Source organism: Eurosta solidaginis, chromosome 4 (assembly GCF_040869045.1).
Source record: "Eurosta solidaginis isolate ZX-2024a chromosome 4, ASM4086904v1, whole genome shotgun sequence".
Lineage (NCBI taxonomy): Eukaryota > Metazoa > Arthropoda > Insecta > Diptera > Tephritidae > Eurosta > Eurosta solidaginis.
In genome coordinates, this window is record NC_090322.1 from 178,020,523 (window position 1) to 178,036,415 (window position 15,893).

At 36.4% G+C, this 15,893-nt stretch overlaps 1 protein-coding gene and 1 long non-coding RNA gene across 23 annotated transcripts in view; both read left to right on the forward strand.

Annotated features, from left to right (window-relative positions):
- Positions 1–15,893, forward strand: part of cac (cacophony) — a 503,311-nt gene that overhangs the window by 148,725 nt on the left and 338,693 nt on the right. The window lies entirely within an intron of this gene.
- LOC137250719 (uncharacterized) overlaps positions 1–15,893 on the forward strand; it is a 39,531-nt gene that overhangs the window by 13,758 nt on the left and 9,880 nt on the right. The window contains exon 2 of the long non-coding RNA XR_010953055.1: positions 9,429–11,153. This is a non-coding gene — a long non-coding RNA (uncharacterized lncRNA). The remainder of the gene's footprint in view (positions 1–9,428; positions 11,154–15,893) is intronic.

The following is a 15,893-nucleotide window of genomic DNA, read 5'->3' on the forward strand; positions in this document are numbered from 1 at the left end:
GTTATTGTAGCGATAAAGACATTCCCCGAAGGTATTGGGGATTGTAATCGATGCTATGGTCGTTTGCCGGATATAGACCCAGTAAGTTCCGCATATTTAAGGTACGAGCCCGACCATATCGGTAACGATTTAATATGTTCATATTGAACCTTCTAGGCCATCCCGCCCCCACCCGCTTGTTTCATGCGGAACTTGGGGTCGACAGTGCCTCGTCTGTTAAAGAAACAGGATTCGCCACGGGTAGGTGATGTTCACAATTGGGTTGAAAAAGCTATAAATTGTGCTGACAATCCTCTTAAAAAAGTTGCGTTCCACAACTCTTGAATAATTTGGGTATTTTATGCTGGGTGCTAGTTGACCTAAGTTTTAGGTACCTCAACTAATATTCCACTGGAACTTTCCAGCACTGCAACAATTTGGGAAAAAAAACTGTCAAAACTGTGCGAGTTCATTTGACAACTAATTGTTGTTTGTTTATACAAACAACACAAAACTTTAGTTTACTCAGGAGCACATGCCTCTGCAGGACAGAGGTCATGGGAGAAAAAGTATCCATAGATCACAGAACAAGAAAATGCAGCGCCTCCGCCTAATTGGACGCTTGTTTCCATCTTAAGTTGAACACAGGTACATTGGGAATGCCCCAAGTAACTAATTTTAGGGAAGCGGTGCAGGCGTTGAGAACCACATACATAACTGCCGAACCAGCGTTGAAAAAGGGTCTAATTTTTATTCCGCCAGCATTAACGCCAATCTATTTAGAACCATCACTGCACCTTTCAACTATTGATCGGACACCACCGCAGTCGAATCATCATCCTCTAGTCAATAAAGTAGCTATAATTAGTGCACACGCATTTGATTGGCATATATATATATATATATGTATGTAGAAATAAAAAAAAAACTGAATAAAATAAAAATATCAATTTTATTTTGTTCTTCAAATTTGACATTTCAATTTAGGTTGAAAAGTATACTCAAAAATTCTAAATTTTTTCTTTTGCACTGCCTTGCCGACAATTTCCAGTGATTTAGGTGTTTCTCAATTTAGGTAGCAATTTAGGCTAGCTCGCACACAGCCTTAGCTGCCTCTTACGACACCTGTGATTTTATAAGCCCCTCAACCCGCTGAGCGATATTGCTCAATTATTTTAAACATCTCTACACATCAATACTTACCGATTACCTCTCTGCTTAGGGGGCTTTTGACTACGGCTCAACGGCAACAACGGCTACGCGGTTGAAAATATTTCAGCGCATAACACCAGTCTGCGCAGGCGTAATGTGAAAGAATGATATATTGGTAGGATAGAATAGGATAGGTTAGGTGGTAGTTGCCCTGATAAGGATAGCTCACTTGGACAACACGAAGGTCCGTTGTGATACCACAACACCAAAAATAACGGTGACTTAGATCTAGCTACTTAGAGAATCGTTGGGTAGCAACGATAAAGCTCGGAAGGATACCGATCTCAACTTTGGATAAATCCTCGGGAGATCCAATTGAGTCGCAACCGAAGTACTTTCGCCTAGTTCTGGCAAAAGCTGGGCAATCAAGCATAAAGTGATTTGGTGATTCCACCTCATCATCCTCCATACAGCTGCAACAGGATGGAGTTTCCATTATATTGAGACGTACCGCATGGATACCCATGGGACAGTGCCCTGTCAAAACCCCAACGACCATTGATAGGTGAGCCTTAGTGAACACAATTATTTCAGCAGACCTCCTGCCATCCACTTTCGGCCAGAAAGATCTTGCTACCCTGCAAGATATATTGGTAAATTTGTTTGAATTTTGTGTTGTCGGGAGTGTCTTGTCGGGATGAATTGTGTCTGGCCCGTATTTCTGAAAGTCGGTGTTATGAGGTGCAACCAAAGAAGACATTAGCCATCATCCAGTGAATTTTCTAGCTTCGTATCACTCTCAATTTTCCCGGGAATGCTGGATCATTGAGAGACTTGAGAAGCAGAGGTCGTGATATTTTTGCACACGTCAAACGTGATAGGCAGATGTCGCCGCTGTTTTTCATTTAACTCATAGGGCGAAAGGGTAAGCAGTGACATCTATTTTCGAAAAAGTAGGTTTTTTAAAGGTGGCGTTGCCAAACTAAAGAAAAGTAATTAAAAAATGATCTGGCTCACAAATTGAACCAGACTTATATCTGGATTTATCTGGCTCAAATAGTTGTTGTTACATTTACTTGCAAAATTATTTATCTGGCTCTGGATCTTTGCGACGGAATGATGGCTATTTATGTGGTCCATACGTGCCGTATACGTAATAATTCGAAGATTCGATTTTACCGCAACCAAGCGACTATTCGAATTATCAAAACAAATCAATTATTCGAAAAGTGAAATTCGTTTAATAAATGAAAAAAATCTAAAATCGAATAATAGAATACTCGATTTATCGAAAAGTTTTAAGAGATCTACAACTGACCATATCATCTAATGCCGAGTATATGCGAATAACAAATAATTGCTAATAGGATAACATGCAATGCGCAGCGGGTGCGAAAACCCTGATAATAATAAGATTGTATCTTTTGACTATTTGACTCTAAAAAACAGGAGACGTGGAAAGATACAAAGAGATTAACAATGAACTAAAACGACATGAAATTACTCATACGACTTTCGTAATAAAGGGCACATTTACGAAATATTTTTTTATGTTGCTCGTTGATCAAGAACCACAACCAATACGATTATAATAATCTTACTAAGTCCGTTACAGTTTCAGTTTTAGAGAGCCCTGCTCCATAGTATGTTGGAAAGCAATTTTTTTTTTTAGTGCGGTTTGGGGTGGAGGCCAAATGCACCGTAATTGCTGCCATTACAGCAACCGTAGGTCCGTAGGTTAAAAACCACCAAATTTGAAACCGTCGCCCACTTTGGGGCCGCCTTCACATAAGTCCAGAGTGGCGTTCCATATTTCTCTGTCTTTTTTTAATAGCCTTCTATTGTTCCTGCCTCCAGGTCGCGCTTTTTTGTTCGGAGTGTGGTTTCTACGAAGTGACTGATTTGTTGCTACTCTTCTTGACCGCTCAGTGTTTTTGTTGTAACACTATCGACAGAGATGTGCCTAACTCTCTGCTCGAGCATTTCTCGGTTCGCGATGTGTTTACAGCATCCTCCTGCTCTGCATCGCCGTAAACGCATTTAGGATCTTCTCCATGCTTCAAAATATGTTGTTAGTTTCGCTGTCCATTTGTTTTTCATTACAACGGTCCAGTAACATGGATAGGGTTATGTCCACCAGCAGATACCGTTTGCTTTCTGTTAGTCCTCCGATGTATGCCATCAGCCTGCTTGGCACCTTAGCTTAGATGTCTCCTCAGTGGTATATTGAAACTGCTCCCAATATGTTAGTTCCCTAGTGTAATACTTATTTTTCCCTTGAAACAGGGATAATGGCAAAACAAATTTTAAATTATTAAAATGGATATCAATAATTCCAGCATTTTATGGGGCAAAAAGGAAGGCTAAATCTTGCTTCAGCTGCCTCTTCCAACTCAGTGGAAATCGCCCTCTTTATTTGCCTCCAAACTGCGTTGTCGTCTGAAGGAATTTCCTGTCGTCTTCCTCCATTCGCATAACATGACCTAGCCAGCGAAGCCTTTGGGTTTTATTCGCCACACTATCTTCATACCTGCGTTTAGCTCATCATTAAACCTCCTGTGAAACTGGTCGTCACCATCACGTACAGGACCATAAATCTCCTGGAGAAATTTTCTTTTGAACACTCCAAGAGTTATTTTATCTGCTCTTGACACCGTTTATTATTCCGAGCCATGCATCAGGACAGGTATGATAAACGACTTGTAGAGCGTGATTTCTGATCGTCGAGAGGACTAAACTTTTAAATTCTCTGCTGGTACCAAATTAACACTTGGTCAGAAGTCGCACGAAAGGGTGTTGGCTTGAATAAAGTAGTTGTCGCTCCCAATCTTTCCGGAGCAACGTTGTGTGGCAGAGCGTTATTAATAACTTCCTTCCGGCCTGTCAAAGCCTGATTTTAACTCGACAAAAAAAATATACAGCCCATTTTCTAAATATTCCCTCGGAATTTTGTTCTCGCGCATTTTTTATTCCGGCGGAAAAATTCCTCTAATTCTTTTCTCCTAGGGAGAACAATAATTGGGGAATATGAGTTTCGAATTTTGTTTTGTCAATTGCCATTTGGTTGCGCATTTCCTATTTTGTTTAAAAAATTAAAAATTTTAATTATTGTGGCGAATTTGTTTGAAATTAAGAAATAAAATATAAACCATGCACAGCATTGCATTTCATGTGGTATTCACTGAAATGAGGAATGAATTGGTGCCACAGCAACATCAACAGATGAGCATAACAAGAAGAAGACGGCGGGATAACACAAATCCGCCGGAGTTGCCTGCTTCCATTCAGCAATGCAATTTTCTGGCGGCCAAGTCGAGTTGAATTCGTGTTTCATCATAAGCCAAAATATATTTAAGCCTTCTTAAAAAATCCTTGCACAATTTCTGGATGGCTGCATCAAATATACAAAGAGCTCTTCCGTTGCTTATGATATATATACTTTTCGACTTAAAATAAAGAACGTTGTGGATGAATGTATATACATATTTTAGCACAAATTTGTACAAATAAGTGTTCTTTCTTAAAAGAAGCAATTTCCTTTAACTATTTTGCAAAGAAACCTCCCTCTACCCCACATTCATAATACCTACATACTATTCTCCCATAACCGGTTTCCGCATTTTCGAACATTGTTCAGAATAGGAGGAAAGGGAGAAGTGAAAAAACTCACAAAGAATTTTTATTAAGAATACGAGGAATGGGAGAAGGGAAAAAACTCGCACGGAATTTTTGTTTAGAATTGGGCTGATAGTGTGGATTCTCTTAACACGGATCTTCTCAAGGATCGAACGCATCGTAAAGAATTTTCTGGCATTATTCCTATCAGCATAAGCATAATATTTGTTATATTAATCTCATATTTCACTTGAAATGAAGTGCAACATTGGCCTTCAGCGGATGATCGTCATAAAAAGCGTACACTCACTAAGTTAGGTCTCTCTGTTGCCCGTTAAACAGTTTTGTAGTATTCGAGAAAGATTTAAGCTAAGGACATACTGAGCTGTACTAAACAAAAATCGACTCTGCACAAATGCTCGATTTTTATGCATAAGATCCACTGCCTTCAATATATCAAAATGCTTGGGGTGAAGGAAAAAATTCGTCCGCCTGAAAGTATGAAACTTAACTTAAAAGGCTCTAAAATCTCCTTTTGACAAAAGTTTCGAGCACATGCATATGTGTTTGAGTGTAAATGAGAATGCAAGGAAAAAATACAAAATTTAGTTCAGTTGATAAAAGATATACATAGGTATGGAGGATTGTGCACAACTGGAATAAAACTTAACAAAAAATTGTGCACGTGCTGGCTTACAAATACACGCACAATAACATACACACACAAACACAATAATGCTGGAACTTAGAGACACAAATGTTAGTGTAAGTTTAACTTTAAGGGAGGAATTTATTTGGAGAGCGATATGGAAAGTGGCTCCATTGGAAACCAAAGTGTGGTGTATTTATGACGACATCACACATGCACATCTACACGAAGTAGGCGAGCGCATGAGACATTGTCGCAAAAAACTTTAGTTAAGTGTGCGTGCGTGAGCAAGAAATAGAAAATAAAAGAAAAAGATTAATATGTGATGACGGTGGCAATGCGGCGACGATGATGCCTTCGCGTTATGGCAGTGCGAGCGACTGCGCTGCATGGTGAAGTTGATTGATGGTAAAAGTTGCGCGACAGCGACGATGACGTTAGCTACCATTGCGCCCGCTGAAGCTGCGAAAGATACTTTGTGGCAGCGAAATTAGCAACGAAATCGATATTCATAGCGGTGTTTATTTATTGGTGACTTTAAGAGAAACAACATTTTAATTGTAGGATGAAAATAAATGTAAAAGAAGAACACAACTGGCAAGTTGAGCGCTTAAGTTATTATTAGATCAGTCAACGGAGTATGGCGTTTTGTTGCATAAACACAAAGTGTTAAAAGTGAATTATAAATTTCTTTTAAATAAAATAAATTGGTTTTTTTTTTTCAAAAAATAAATTATGTTCATTATTTTGCTATGCTAGCGACAGGATATCATTGTGGTAACAACATCAAAACAAAAAAAGAACTACATACGGCGTGTTTAAAGTGAATTTGAAAAATAAGAATACCTATTTAATAAATTTTTTTTAATTAAAAAATTTTTTAACTAAAACCAAATCATGTTTATTATTTCGTTTTGATTTAGCTGAAGTATATCAATGTGGTAGCTGCAACAACAAAAAAATATGCATGGCGTGCTTAAAGTGAATTAAAATAAAAAATTTTAATAAATAAAGTTTTTTAATAAATTTTGTTTACAGTTTTTTTTTTAACAAAATCGGAATTATGTTTATTATTTTGTTTTTTTTTTTTTAGTGGCAAGTATCATTGTGGTAACGATGACAGCAAACAAAAAAATATACATATATGGCTTATTTAACCTTCATGTGCCCGGGATATAAAACTTACGTACACGGTCGGAAGTCTACATTTGTAGCAGGCATGTAACTGTATGTAAAACCACGATAATGTTTAGAAAATAAAAAAAAGGCTTGTATGGTGATTATTTGACATGTACGTGTGTACTCACGTTTTTATTTAAAAATATTGAATTCAAGTAATAATTTTAAGTCAAAAAATGTATTAGTTTTCAGGAATTGAACAGCATTTTCCCAAAGTATATGTTTCGGCATGAGCATCGCACATTGCTTTTTTACACCATCTACAGATTTTACGTGTACCTTCACGATTTCCCATTTCAAAGTGCTGACAACGTACAGGATAAGCTGGTTGTTTGTCGCTGGAAATATCAGGTAATATGGATGAATCACCTTTAGAAGTGGCAGCAAGGGATCCATCTAGACGGTTATATGGATTGTTTTCCGAGTAAATGACGAATGATGCATGTGCACTTATATCTAGCATGTTATAAAACATGGCCACGGGCCAACGCAAAGTTTTGCGTTTCGTTGAATATGCAGAAATCATTTTATCCATGACGTCGATGCCTCCTTTGTTTGCATTGTAATCAAAGATATATTGTGACTTGTTTTTATTTTCAACTACAATTGAATCTGTCAAAGGTGTACTGGCAAGTATTGTGACTGCTCTGCCTCTTTTTGGAACATAAGATACCAAAGAAAACTTTCCATCGAGAAACCCGAAAAGGGTAGACTCTTCTCCTCGATTGCGGTCAGCTTTCATTTCATTTGGTAAAAAAGTCTTATTTTGGCGAACAGTACCAAGAAGAGCAAGACCTTTGAACATTAAGTTCTTGCCAACGTTTAGCGATGTAAAAAAATTTTCACGAATTATAGTCCTTCCGGTGTTCTCCCAATGGTATACTAACCTTTGCACAACACCTTCTCCTGTGTTGGTTGCTCGACTAGCATTTGAGTTCTTTCCCGTATATATCTCACTTTTGAGCAGATAGAACGATTTAGCATCGCACGCAAACCACACCTTTATCCCATACTTGGCAGGCTTAGAGGGTATGTACTGGGTAAACCTAGTTCTGCCGCGATAAGCAAATAATTGCTCATCCACAGTTATTTCTCCAGACGGTTGGTAAGATTTGCGTTCATTTGCATCTACAATGCACATATTGGAGCATCCTTATCGCCTTCTAGTCTCGCTGCTCTTGTAAGCTCGCTGCCAAATCTAATAAATCGAAAAATTTCTTTGAAACGTGACTTGGGCATTGTTGCACGGTTATAGCAAACGCTGTATTGGCTACATAGCACATCCACATCTTCGCCATTCGATTTATTCACACCTGCTAGTAACAAAAGGCCTATAAATGCTATTTTTCATTTGTGGTGGAGTTTTTTTCATTCCAAGTCGCATAGGCTTTTCGCCCTTTTTCATTCGCATCTACAAGTATTTGTTGAAGCATTAATGGAGTGAATATCAACTCAAAGACGTCAGACTCAATTAGACCGCGGGTAGCCCGAGTTAGGCTCACACCATTGCTCCGAAATTCATTATGGTCATTTACGCAAACAGATTGCCATACAATTTGATCTTTAGCGATCAACGCATCATGTCGTTGGGTAATGGATGGTTCTCCTGAATCAAAATCATCCTCGAAATCTGCTTCGTATTTTGCGCCCTCTTCCTGCTCATCATCGCGAATGTCATCTTCTTCAGTAACTAATTCACTTTTAGCGTCGAATTCTTCAGTATTGATACAAATCAGACCACCTGCGCCAATATCGTTTCGGTTGGAACTCGTATGATCGCCGGTATTCCAATCATAAATTGCGAAAACGCGTTAAAATTTTACATGCATGTACATATGCGCACACACAAAATGTACTTGGGTAAGGCTAGCGTAGTGGCAGTTGCAAATAATCATGTTGCGACAAGCTGAAGTCAACTATATAATGATATTTTGCATAACTTTTATATGGTGACTGCAAATGTAGACTACCGGCTGAAAGATGATGTTTTTTTCAAGTAGGGTCTGGGCGTCAGGCAAATAATAGTTCGAGTGATATTATGCTCTTAATCGACTTAGAATTGATATTTAATAAGCTACTGTAAACCTCGGGCATTCCTGTTTCGGAACTTTTTGTTTTATTTGACTTTTTCCCCCAAATTGCTACAAATGTAGACTACCGGGTACATGAAGGTTAAACTGAATTAAAAATAAAAATCGCGACCACCGTGGTGTGATGGTAGCGTGCTCCGCCTACCACACCGTATGCCCTGGGTTCAAACCCCGGGCAAAGCAACATCAAAATTTTAGAAATAAGATTTTTCAATTAGAAGAAAATTTTTCTAAGCGAAGTCGCCCCTCGGCAGTGTTTGGCAAGCGCTCCGGGTGTATTTCTGCCATGAAAAGCTCTCAGTGAAAACTCATCTGCCTTGCAGATGCCGTTCGGAGTCGGCATAAAACATGTAGGTCCCGTCCGGCCAATTTGTAGGGAAATTCAAGAGGATCACGACGCAAATTGGAAGAGAAGCTCGGCCTTAGATCTCTTCGGAGGTTATCGCGCCTTACATTTATTTTTATTTTATTTAAAAATGAAAACCAAATATTTAAATACATTTTTTAAGTCTTGAATTTTAATATCAAAAATTAATTAAAAAATTGTTTAACATAAACCAAATTATGTTTATTATTTCCTTTTTATTTAGCTGCAGGATATCAATGTGATAGCAGCAGCAACAAAAAATATACAACATGTGTTAAAAGTGAATTAAAAAATAAAGGTTTTTTGATAAATAAAGGTTTTAATCAATCTTTGTTTTTTTTAACAAAAAAGCAAATATGTTCACTATTTTATTTATAAATTTTTTTTTTTTTGTTAGTGGCAGGTATAATTGTGTTAACAGCAGCAGCAACCAAAAATAAGGAATTAAAGACTATGAAAAAGCAAATAAGTTATTAAAAAAAAAAACAATAAAAACAAAAATTTTATACAGTGCAAAAAGTTAATAAAGTTAGTAGTAGCATTAGCTTTGCAAGATAAGAGTAGTGAAGAAAAAGGAGTTGCACACCATTCTCTAACTAGGCGTAACACGCACACCACTGCCTCCCCATCAAAAAAAGCAAAATTTGTTACTTATATAAAAAAAAGCAAAAGCAAAAGTCTGCAAGTTCTCTTTTGTGTCTGTGTGTGTGCGCGTGTATTGTTTGTTTGCCAAACGCCAACTCAACATAATTCTCATCTGCAAAAATCCAACTCAAACTCATCATAATCAGCAATCAACAACTGTAAATAAACTTTAAAGTGATATCCAAACATAACTAAACTACAACAAAAATCAGAAACCAGCTAAACAAAAAACAACAACATATGCAGTCATTAAGGCTGATCTAAACGGCAAATGTTCGTAAAAATCACTCAATTAAAATTTTAATTTAAAAATATTTAATAAAATTGTAAAAATGCTATGCATAGCATACAAAAATAAATTTAGTCAAAACTAACAAAACAAAAGAAATTATTGCAGGCAATTGCAAGTCAAAAAAATTTCGTAAACATTTGATATTTCCAGCGCTAACATAAATAAATTTAAAAATCTAAAAAAATATTTCAAAGATAAATTTGTACGTAAAAAAAAAATTTCTTATTAATCTGTGATTTCTGTGATTTATAATTTTGGCGCGCATTAAATTTTGCAAACAAACAAAAAAAATCAACAATTTTTGCAAACCTAAAAGCTTACAGTGTAGAAGGGTTTCTACAGCAGCATTTAGCTTGCGCCGCTTGGCCTAAAGAAAGGCAAAGTATTGAACCGTAGAACAGGCAGAAGCAAGTGCAAGAAGTTAGCATAAAAAAATAAAAAAAATAAAAATTACTACATGCTTATATTTAATAATCTACAAACAAAAGTCAACTCATAAATTAGTGAAGAAATATAATAATATAAATAAAATAATATAATATAATAAAAATACCAAAATTTTAAATCATATATAAATAATATCTATACAAATAAAAAACGTAAGAAAAAAAATTCAATGTTTATAAAATTAAAACAAAAAATCAAGCAAATTAAATAAATATCAAATGCAAATCACAGTGAATTTTTTGTAATTAAATTCCTTGTAACGCCTGTAAATTTGTTATATTCATTCTCTACTGAATTAGTCAAAGCATGAAAAAAAAATACATAAAAATATCAATAGTCAAACAACAAAAGCAAATAGCTACAACAAATTTCTAATAATTGCTGCTACTTACAGCGATTTTACGTTTATTGCAAAAACAACTTAAATACGTAAACGTGTTACATTAAAAAATCTAAATCACCAAATAAATTCATACTTAGCTTCAATCTACTGCTTCAAGTTTTCCTGATTTTATATATACATACATATATATAACATATTTTTATTGGCATCTGCATCTTCTTCTTCGACTTAAAAAACCAGTTCGTGTCATCGTTATTGTGAAATATTAGATAGTCGATTGCATGCCACGTGATTGGCGTGTCAATGCGGTGAAATGAGCGTAGTCGTGCATCAGGTGTAGCAGAATTATGGCCAAGCGGTCGTCTATAAACTATAAGAAATTGGATACATTGACGGTAGGTTGTACATAATGACACATAATCAAAATATCTAAGTACATACATATATGCTACGTATCTGATATTTATGTATACCAACATAATCAGACCAATTCTAAATATTCTCGCGGAATTTTGTTCTCGCGGATTTTTTTATTCCCGCGGAAAAATTCCTCCAATTCTTTTCTCCAAGGGAGAAGAAAAATTGGGGAATAGGAATTTCGAATTTTCGAAGTCTGCTGTTTTGTCATTTGAAATTTCATTGCGCATTTCTTATTTTGTTTAAATAATTGAAAAGTTTAATTATTGTTGCGAATTTGTTTGAAATTAAGAAATAAAATATAAACCATGCACAGCATTGCATTTCATGTGGTATTCACTGAAATGAGTAATGAATTGGTGCCACAGCAACATCAACAGAGGAGCATAAGAAGAAGACGGCGGGATAACACAAATCCGCCGGAGTTGCCTGCTTTCATTCTGCAAAGCAATTTTCTGGCGGCCACGTCGAGTTGAGTTCGCCTTTCGCCATATGCCAAAATCTACTTAAGCCTTCCTAAAAAATACTTGCGCAATTTCTGGATGGCTGCATCAAATATACAAAGAGCTCTTCCGTTGCTTATGATATACTTTTCGACTTAAAATAAAGAATAGTGGTTGATGTTGTTGTTGTATTAACAGTGAGAAAATTGTGGTAGAATGTAAATACATATTTTAGGACAAATTTGTGCAAATAAGTGTTCTTTCTTAAAAGAACGAATTTCCTTTTTTATTTTTATTTATTTATTTTGATGCATTCCCTTTAATTTAACAAGTGAAAAAACTCCTATGAAATGGCAAAGAAATCTCCCTCTCCCTCACATTCATAATACCTACTTTTCTCCCATAACCGGTTTCCTCTTTTTCGAACATTGTTCAGAATAGGAGGAAAGGGAGAAGTGAAAAAACTCACAAGGAATTTTTATTTAGAATACGAGGAATGGGAGAAGGGAAAAACTCTCTCGGAATTTTCGTTTAGAATTGGGCTGAATAATATTTTTATTTTCGGCCTTTCAAACGTTATATTAAAAGGAATTTTTGAGCTCTAGGCCACACAGATATATGGGTAATAAAAATTCAATGAATTATACCATATATTGTCGAATATATTTTATCGATATTTCGATTTCAATTAGAAATCATCTTCAGGGCTGTAAATAATACATTTTTTTTTGTGGTTTTTTTTTTGTATTTAGCTTTTTTATGGTATGTCATTTGAAATTTCATTGCGCATTTCTTATTTTGTTTAAATAATTGAAAAGTTTAATTATTGTTGCGAATTTGTTTGAAATTAAGAAATAAAATATAAACCATGCACAGCATTGCATTTCATGTGGTATTCACTGAAATGAGTAATGAATTGGTGCCACAGCAACATCAACAGAGGAGCATAAGAAGAAGACGGCGGGATAACACAAATCCGCCGGAGTTGCCTGCTTTCATTCTGCAAAGCAATTTTCTGGCGGCCACGTCGAGTTGAGTTCGCCTTTCGCCATATGCCAAAATCTACTTAAGCCTTCCTAAAAAATACTTGCGCAATTTCTGGATGGCTGCATCAAATATACAAAGAGCTCTTCCGTTGCTTATGATATACTTTTCGACTTAAAATAAAGAATAGTGGTTGATGTTGTTGTTGTATTAACAGTGAGAAAATTGTGGTAGAATGTAAATACATATTTTAGGACAAATTTGTGCAAATAAGTGTTCTTTCTTAAAAGAACGAATTTCCTTTTTTATTTTTATTTATTTATTTTGATGCATTCCCTTTAATTTAACAAGTGAAAAAACTCCTATGAAATGGCAAAGAAATCTCCCTCTCCCTCACATTCATAATACCTACTTTTCTCCCATAACCGGTTTCCTCTTTTTCGAACATTGTTCAGAATAGGAGGAAAGGGAGAAGTGAAAAAACTCACAAGGAATTTTTATTTAGAATACGAGGAATGGGAGAAGGGAAAAACTCTCTCGGAATTTTCGTTTAGAATTGGGCTGAATAATATTTTTATTTTCGGCCTTTCAAACGTTATATTAAAAGGAATTTTTGAGCTCTAGGCCACACAGATATATGGGTAATAAAAGTTCAATGAATTATACCATATATTGTCGAATATATTTTATCGATATTTCGATTTCAATTAGAAATCATCTTCAGGGCTGTAAATAATACATTTTTTTTTGTGGTTTTTTTTTGTATTTAGCTTTTTTATGGTATACATATATACAAAAATATATTATTTATAGCACTGAAGATGATTTCTAATTGAAATCGAAATATCGACAAAATATATTCGACAATATATGGTATAATTCATTGAATTTTTAGCTATAATATAAAAATAAGTCGGGTTTCCCTTCCTGACGCTATAACTCCAGAACGCACTAACCGATTTCCACGGTTTTGCATTCGTTGAAAAGGTCTCGGACTCCGTGAGGTTTATAGCAAAGAAAATTCTGCATCGACGCACAGGGTCTCGAGATATAGGCCAAAACGTGGACCCGTGTATCCCTAGAATATGTTTATAGAATATGGATATCAAATGAAAGCTGTTGATGAGTGCTTTAGTAGAGGGTAATTTTCATACCCCTGGGTGACCAGGGTCTCGAGATATAGGCCAAAACGTGGTCCCGGGTACCCCTGGAATGTGTTTATAGAATATGGATAACAAATAAAAGCTGTTGATGAGTGCTTTAGTAGAGGGTAATTTTCATACCCCTGGGTGACTAGGGTCTCGAGATATAGGCCAAAACGTGGACCCGGGTACCCCTGGAATATAGATAACAAATGAAAGCTGTTGATGAGTGCTTTAGTAGAGGGTAATTTTAATACCCCTGGTTGACTAGGGTCTCGAGATATAGGCCAAAACGTGGACCCGGGTACCCCTAGAATATGTTTATATAATATGGATATCAAATGAAAGCTGTTGATGAGTGCTTTAGTAGAGGGTAATTTTCATACCCCTGGGTGACCAGGGTCTCGAGATATAGGCCAAAACGTGGACCCGGGTACCCCTGGAATGTGTTTATAGAATATGGATAACAAATAAAAGCTGTTGATGAGTGCTTTAGTAGAGGGTAATTTTCATACCCCTGGGTAACTAGGGTCTCGAGATATAGGCCAAAACGTGGACCCGGGTACCCCTAGAATATGTTTATATAATATGGATATCAAATGAAAGCTGTTGATAAGTGCATTAGTAGAGGGTAATTTTCATACCCCTGGGTAACTAGGGTCTCGAGATATAGGCCAAAACGTGGACCCGGGTACCCCTAGAATATGTTCATATAATATGGATATCAAATGAAAGCTGTTGATAAGTGCATTAGTAGAGGGTAATTTTCATACCCCTGGGTAACTAGGGTCTCGAGATATAGGCCAAAACATGGGCCTGTCAACGCCTAGATAGTGTTTTACATGTTAGTGTTTTTATATAGTGTTGTTGATGAGTGCTTTAGTACAGGGTAGTTTTCATACCTATTGGTGATTAGGGTCTCGAGATATAGGCCAAAACGTGGATCTGTGTAACACTAGGATGTGTTTTTACATTATGGATATCAAATTGAAGCTGTTGATGTGTGCTTTAGTACAGAGTAAGTTTTATGAGGCTTGGTGACTAGGGTCTCGAGGTATAGGCCAAAACATGGAGCGGGATACAAGAAGAATGTGTGTGTATTATGGATATAAAATGAAAGATGAATTAATAATACCCACATACCTATTTACATACGTCCTATTCGATTTGCCTGAAATTTGGCATATAAATTTACCTATATTAGTATTTAAGATGCTTTTTTCCGGGAAGTAGACCACAGACTTACTGGGACTGGGATTAGGACTAGGACTGGGACTGAGACTGAGACTGAGACTCGGAGTGGAACTGCAACAAAATACATGCCACCCTCTAGACTGGCAATAATATATGAAGAAACATGAGACAAACTAGAGAGAACGGAAAAGAGAGAAGGAGAAGGACACTGAGAAAGAGATAGAATGAGACGAAGATGGAGATAGATGAAGCGAAAAATACGGAGGGAGGAGTGAATACAAAGATTAAGAAAAACTGTAGAGGGGCAGGGGCAGAGTTAGACGGAAAAAGCTTATTAAAATGTATGCAGATAGACCAAATTTAGGGCAGAACAACGTCTGCCGCCTCTGCTAGTTACTCATATATCTGTGTGGCGTAGAGCTCGAAAATTATTTTTAACAAACATAATAATTGTATTTACATAAGCAGCATTTACAGCTCTATGGTTATCAAATACTATAACAACAAACTACATATGTGCAAATTTTATGACTTTTGAACTCAGCTAACGCTATCCTGGATATGCTACCGGGTATAAGTTAATGGTTTTTTTTTTTTTCATGTGCATGAAAAATACGAGGTGGGTTTGGTCGAAGGCTAAGGTATGCTCAGTCGATCCAGAGTCGGGTGGAGGTCCCCCACCTAAATAAATTTACAGTAAATTATTATATTGATTTCCAGCACTCGCGCACAACGGCTTTTAGACCAGAACCCCCTCAACCTTGAGTCCAGCTGAAAAAGAGAGAGACAGAGTAGGAGGGCGGCGGTTTGTCGTGGGGAATTTTGCCGAAGCAGTTGCGATCCAAATACGGTTTTCCACAGAGAGATATATAGTACTAGTGGTTTACGGTGGTTTTAGTAACAATGAAGCTCAGGGAGTAATGGCGGAGTACTATTAGAAGTGACACTCGGAGAC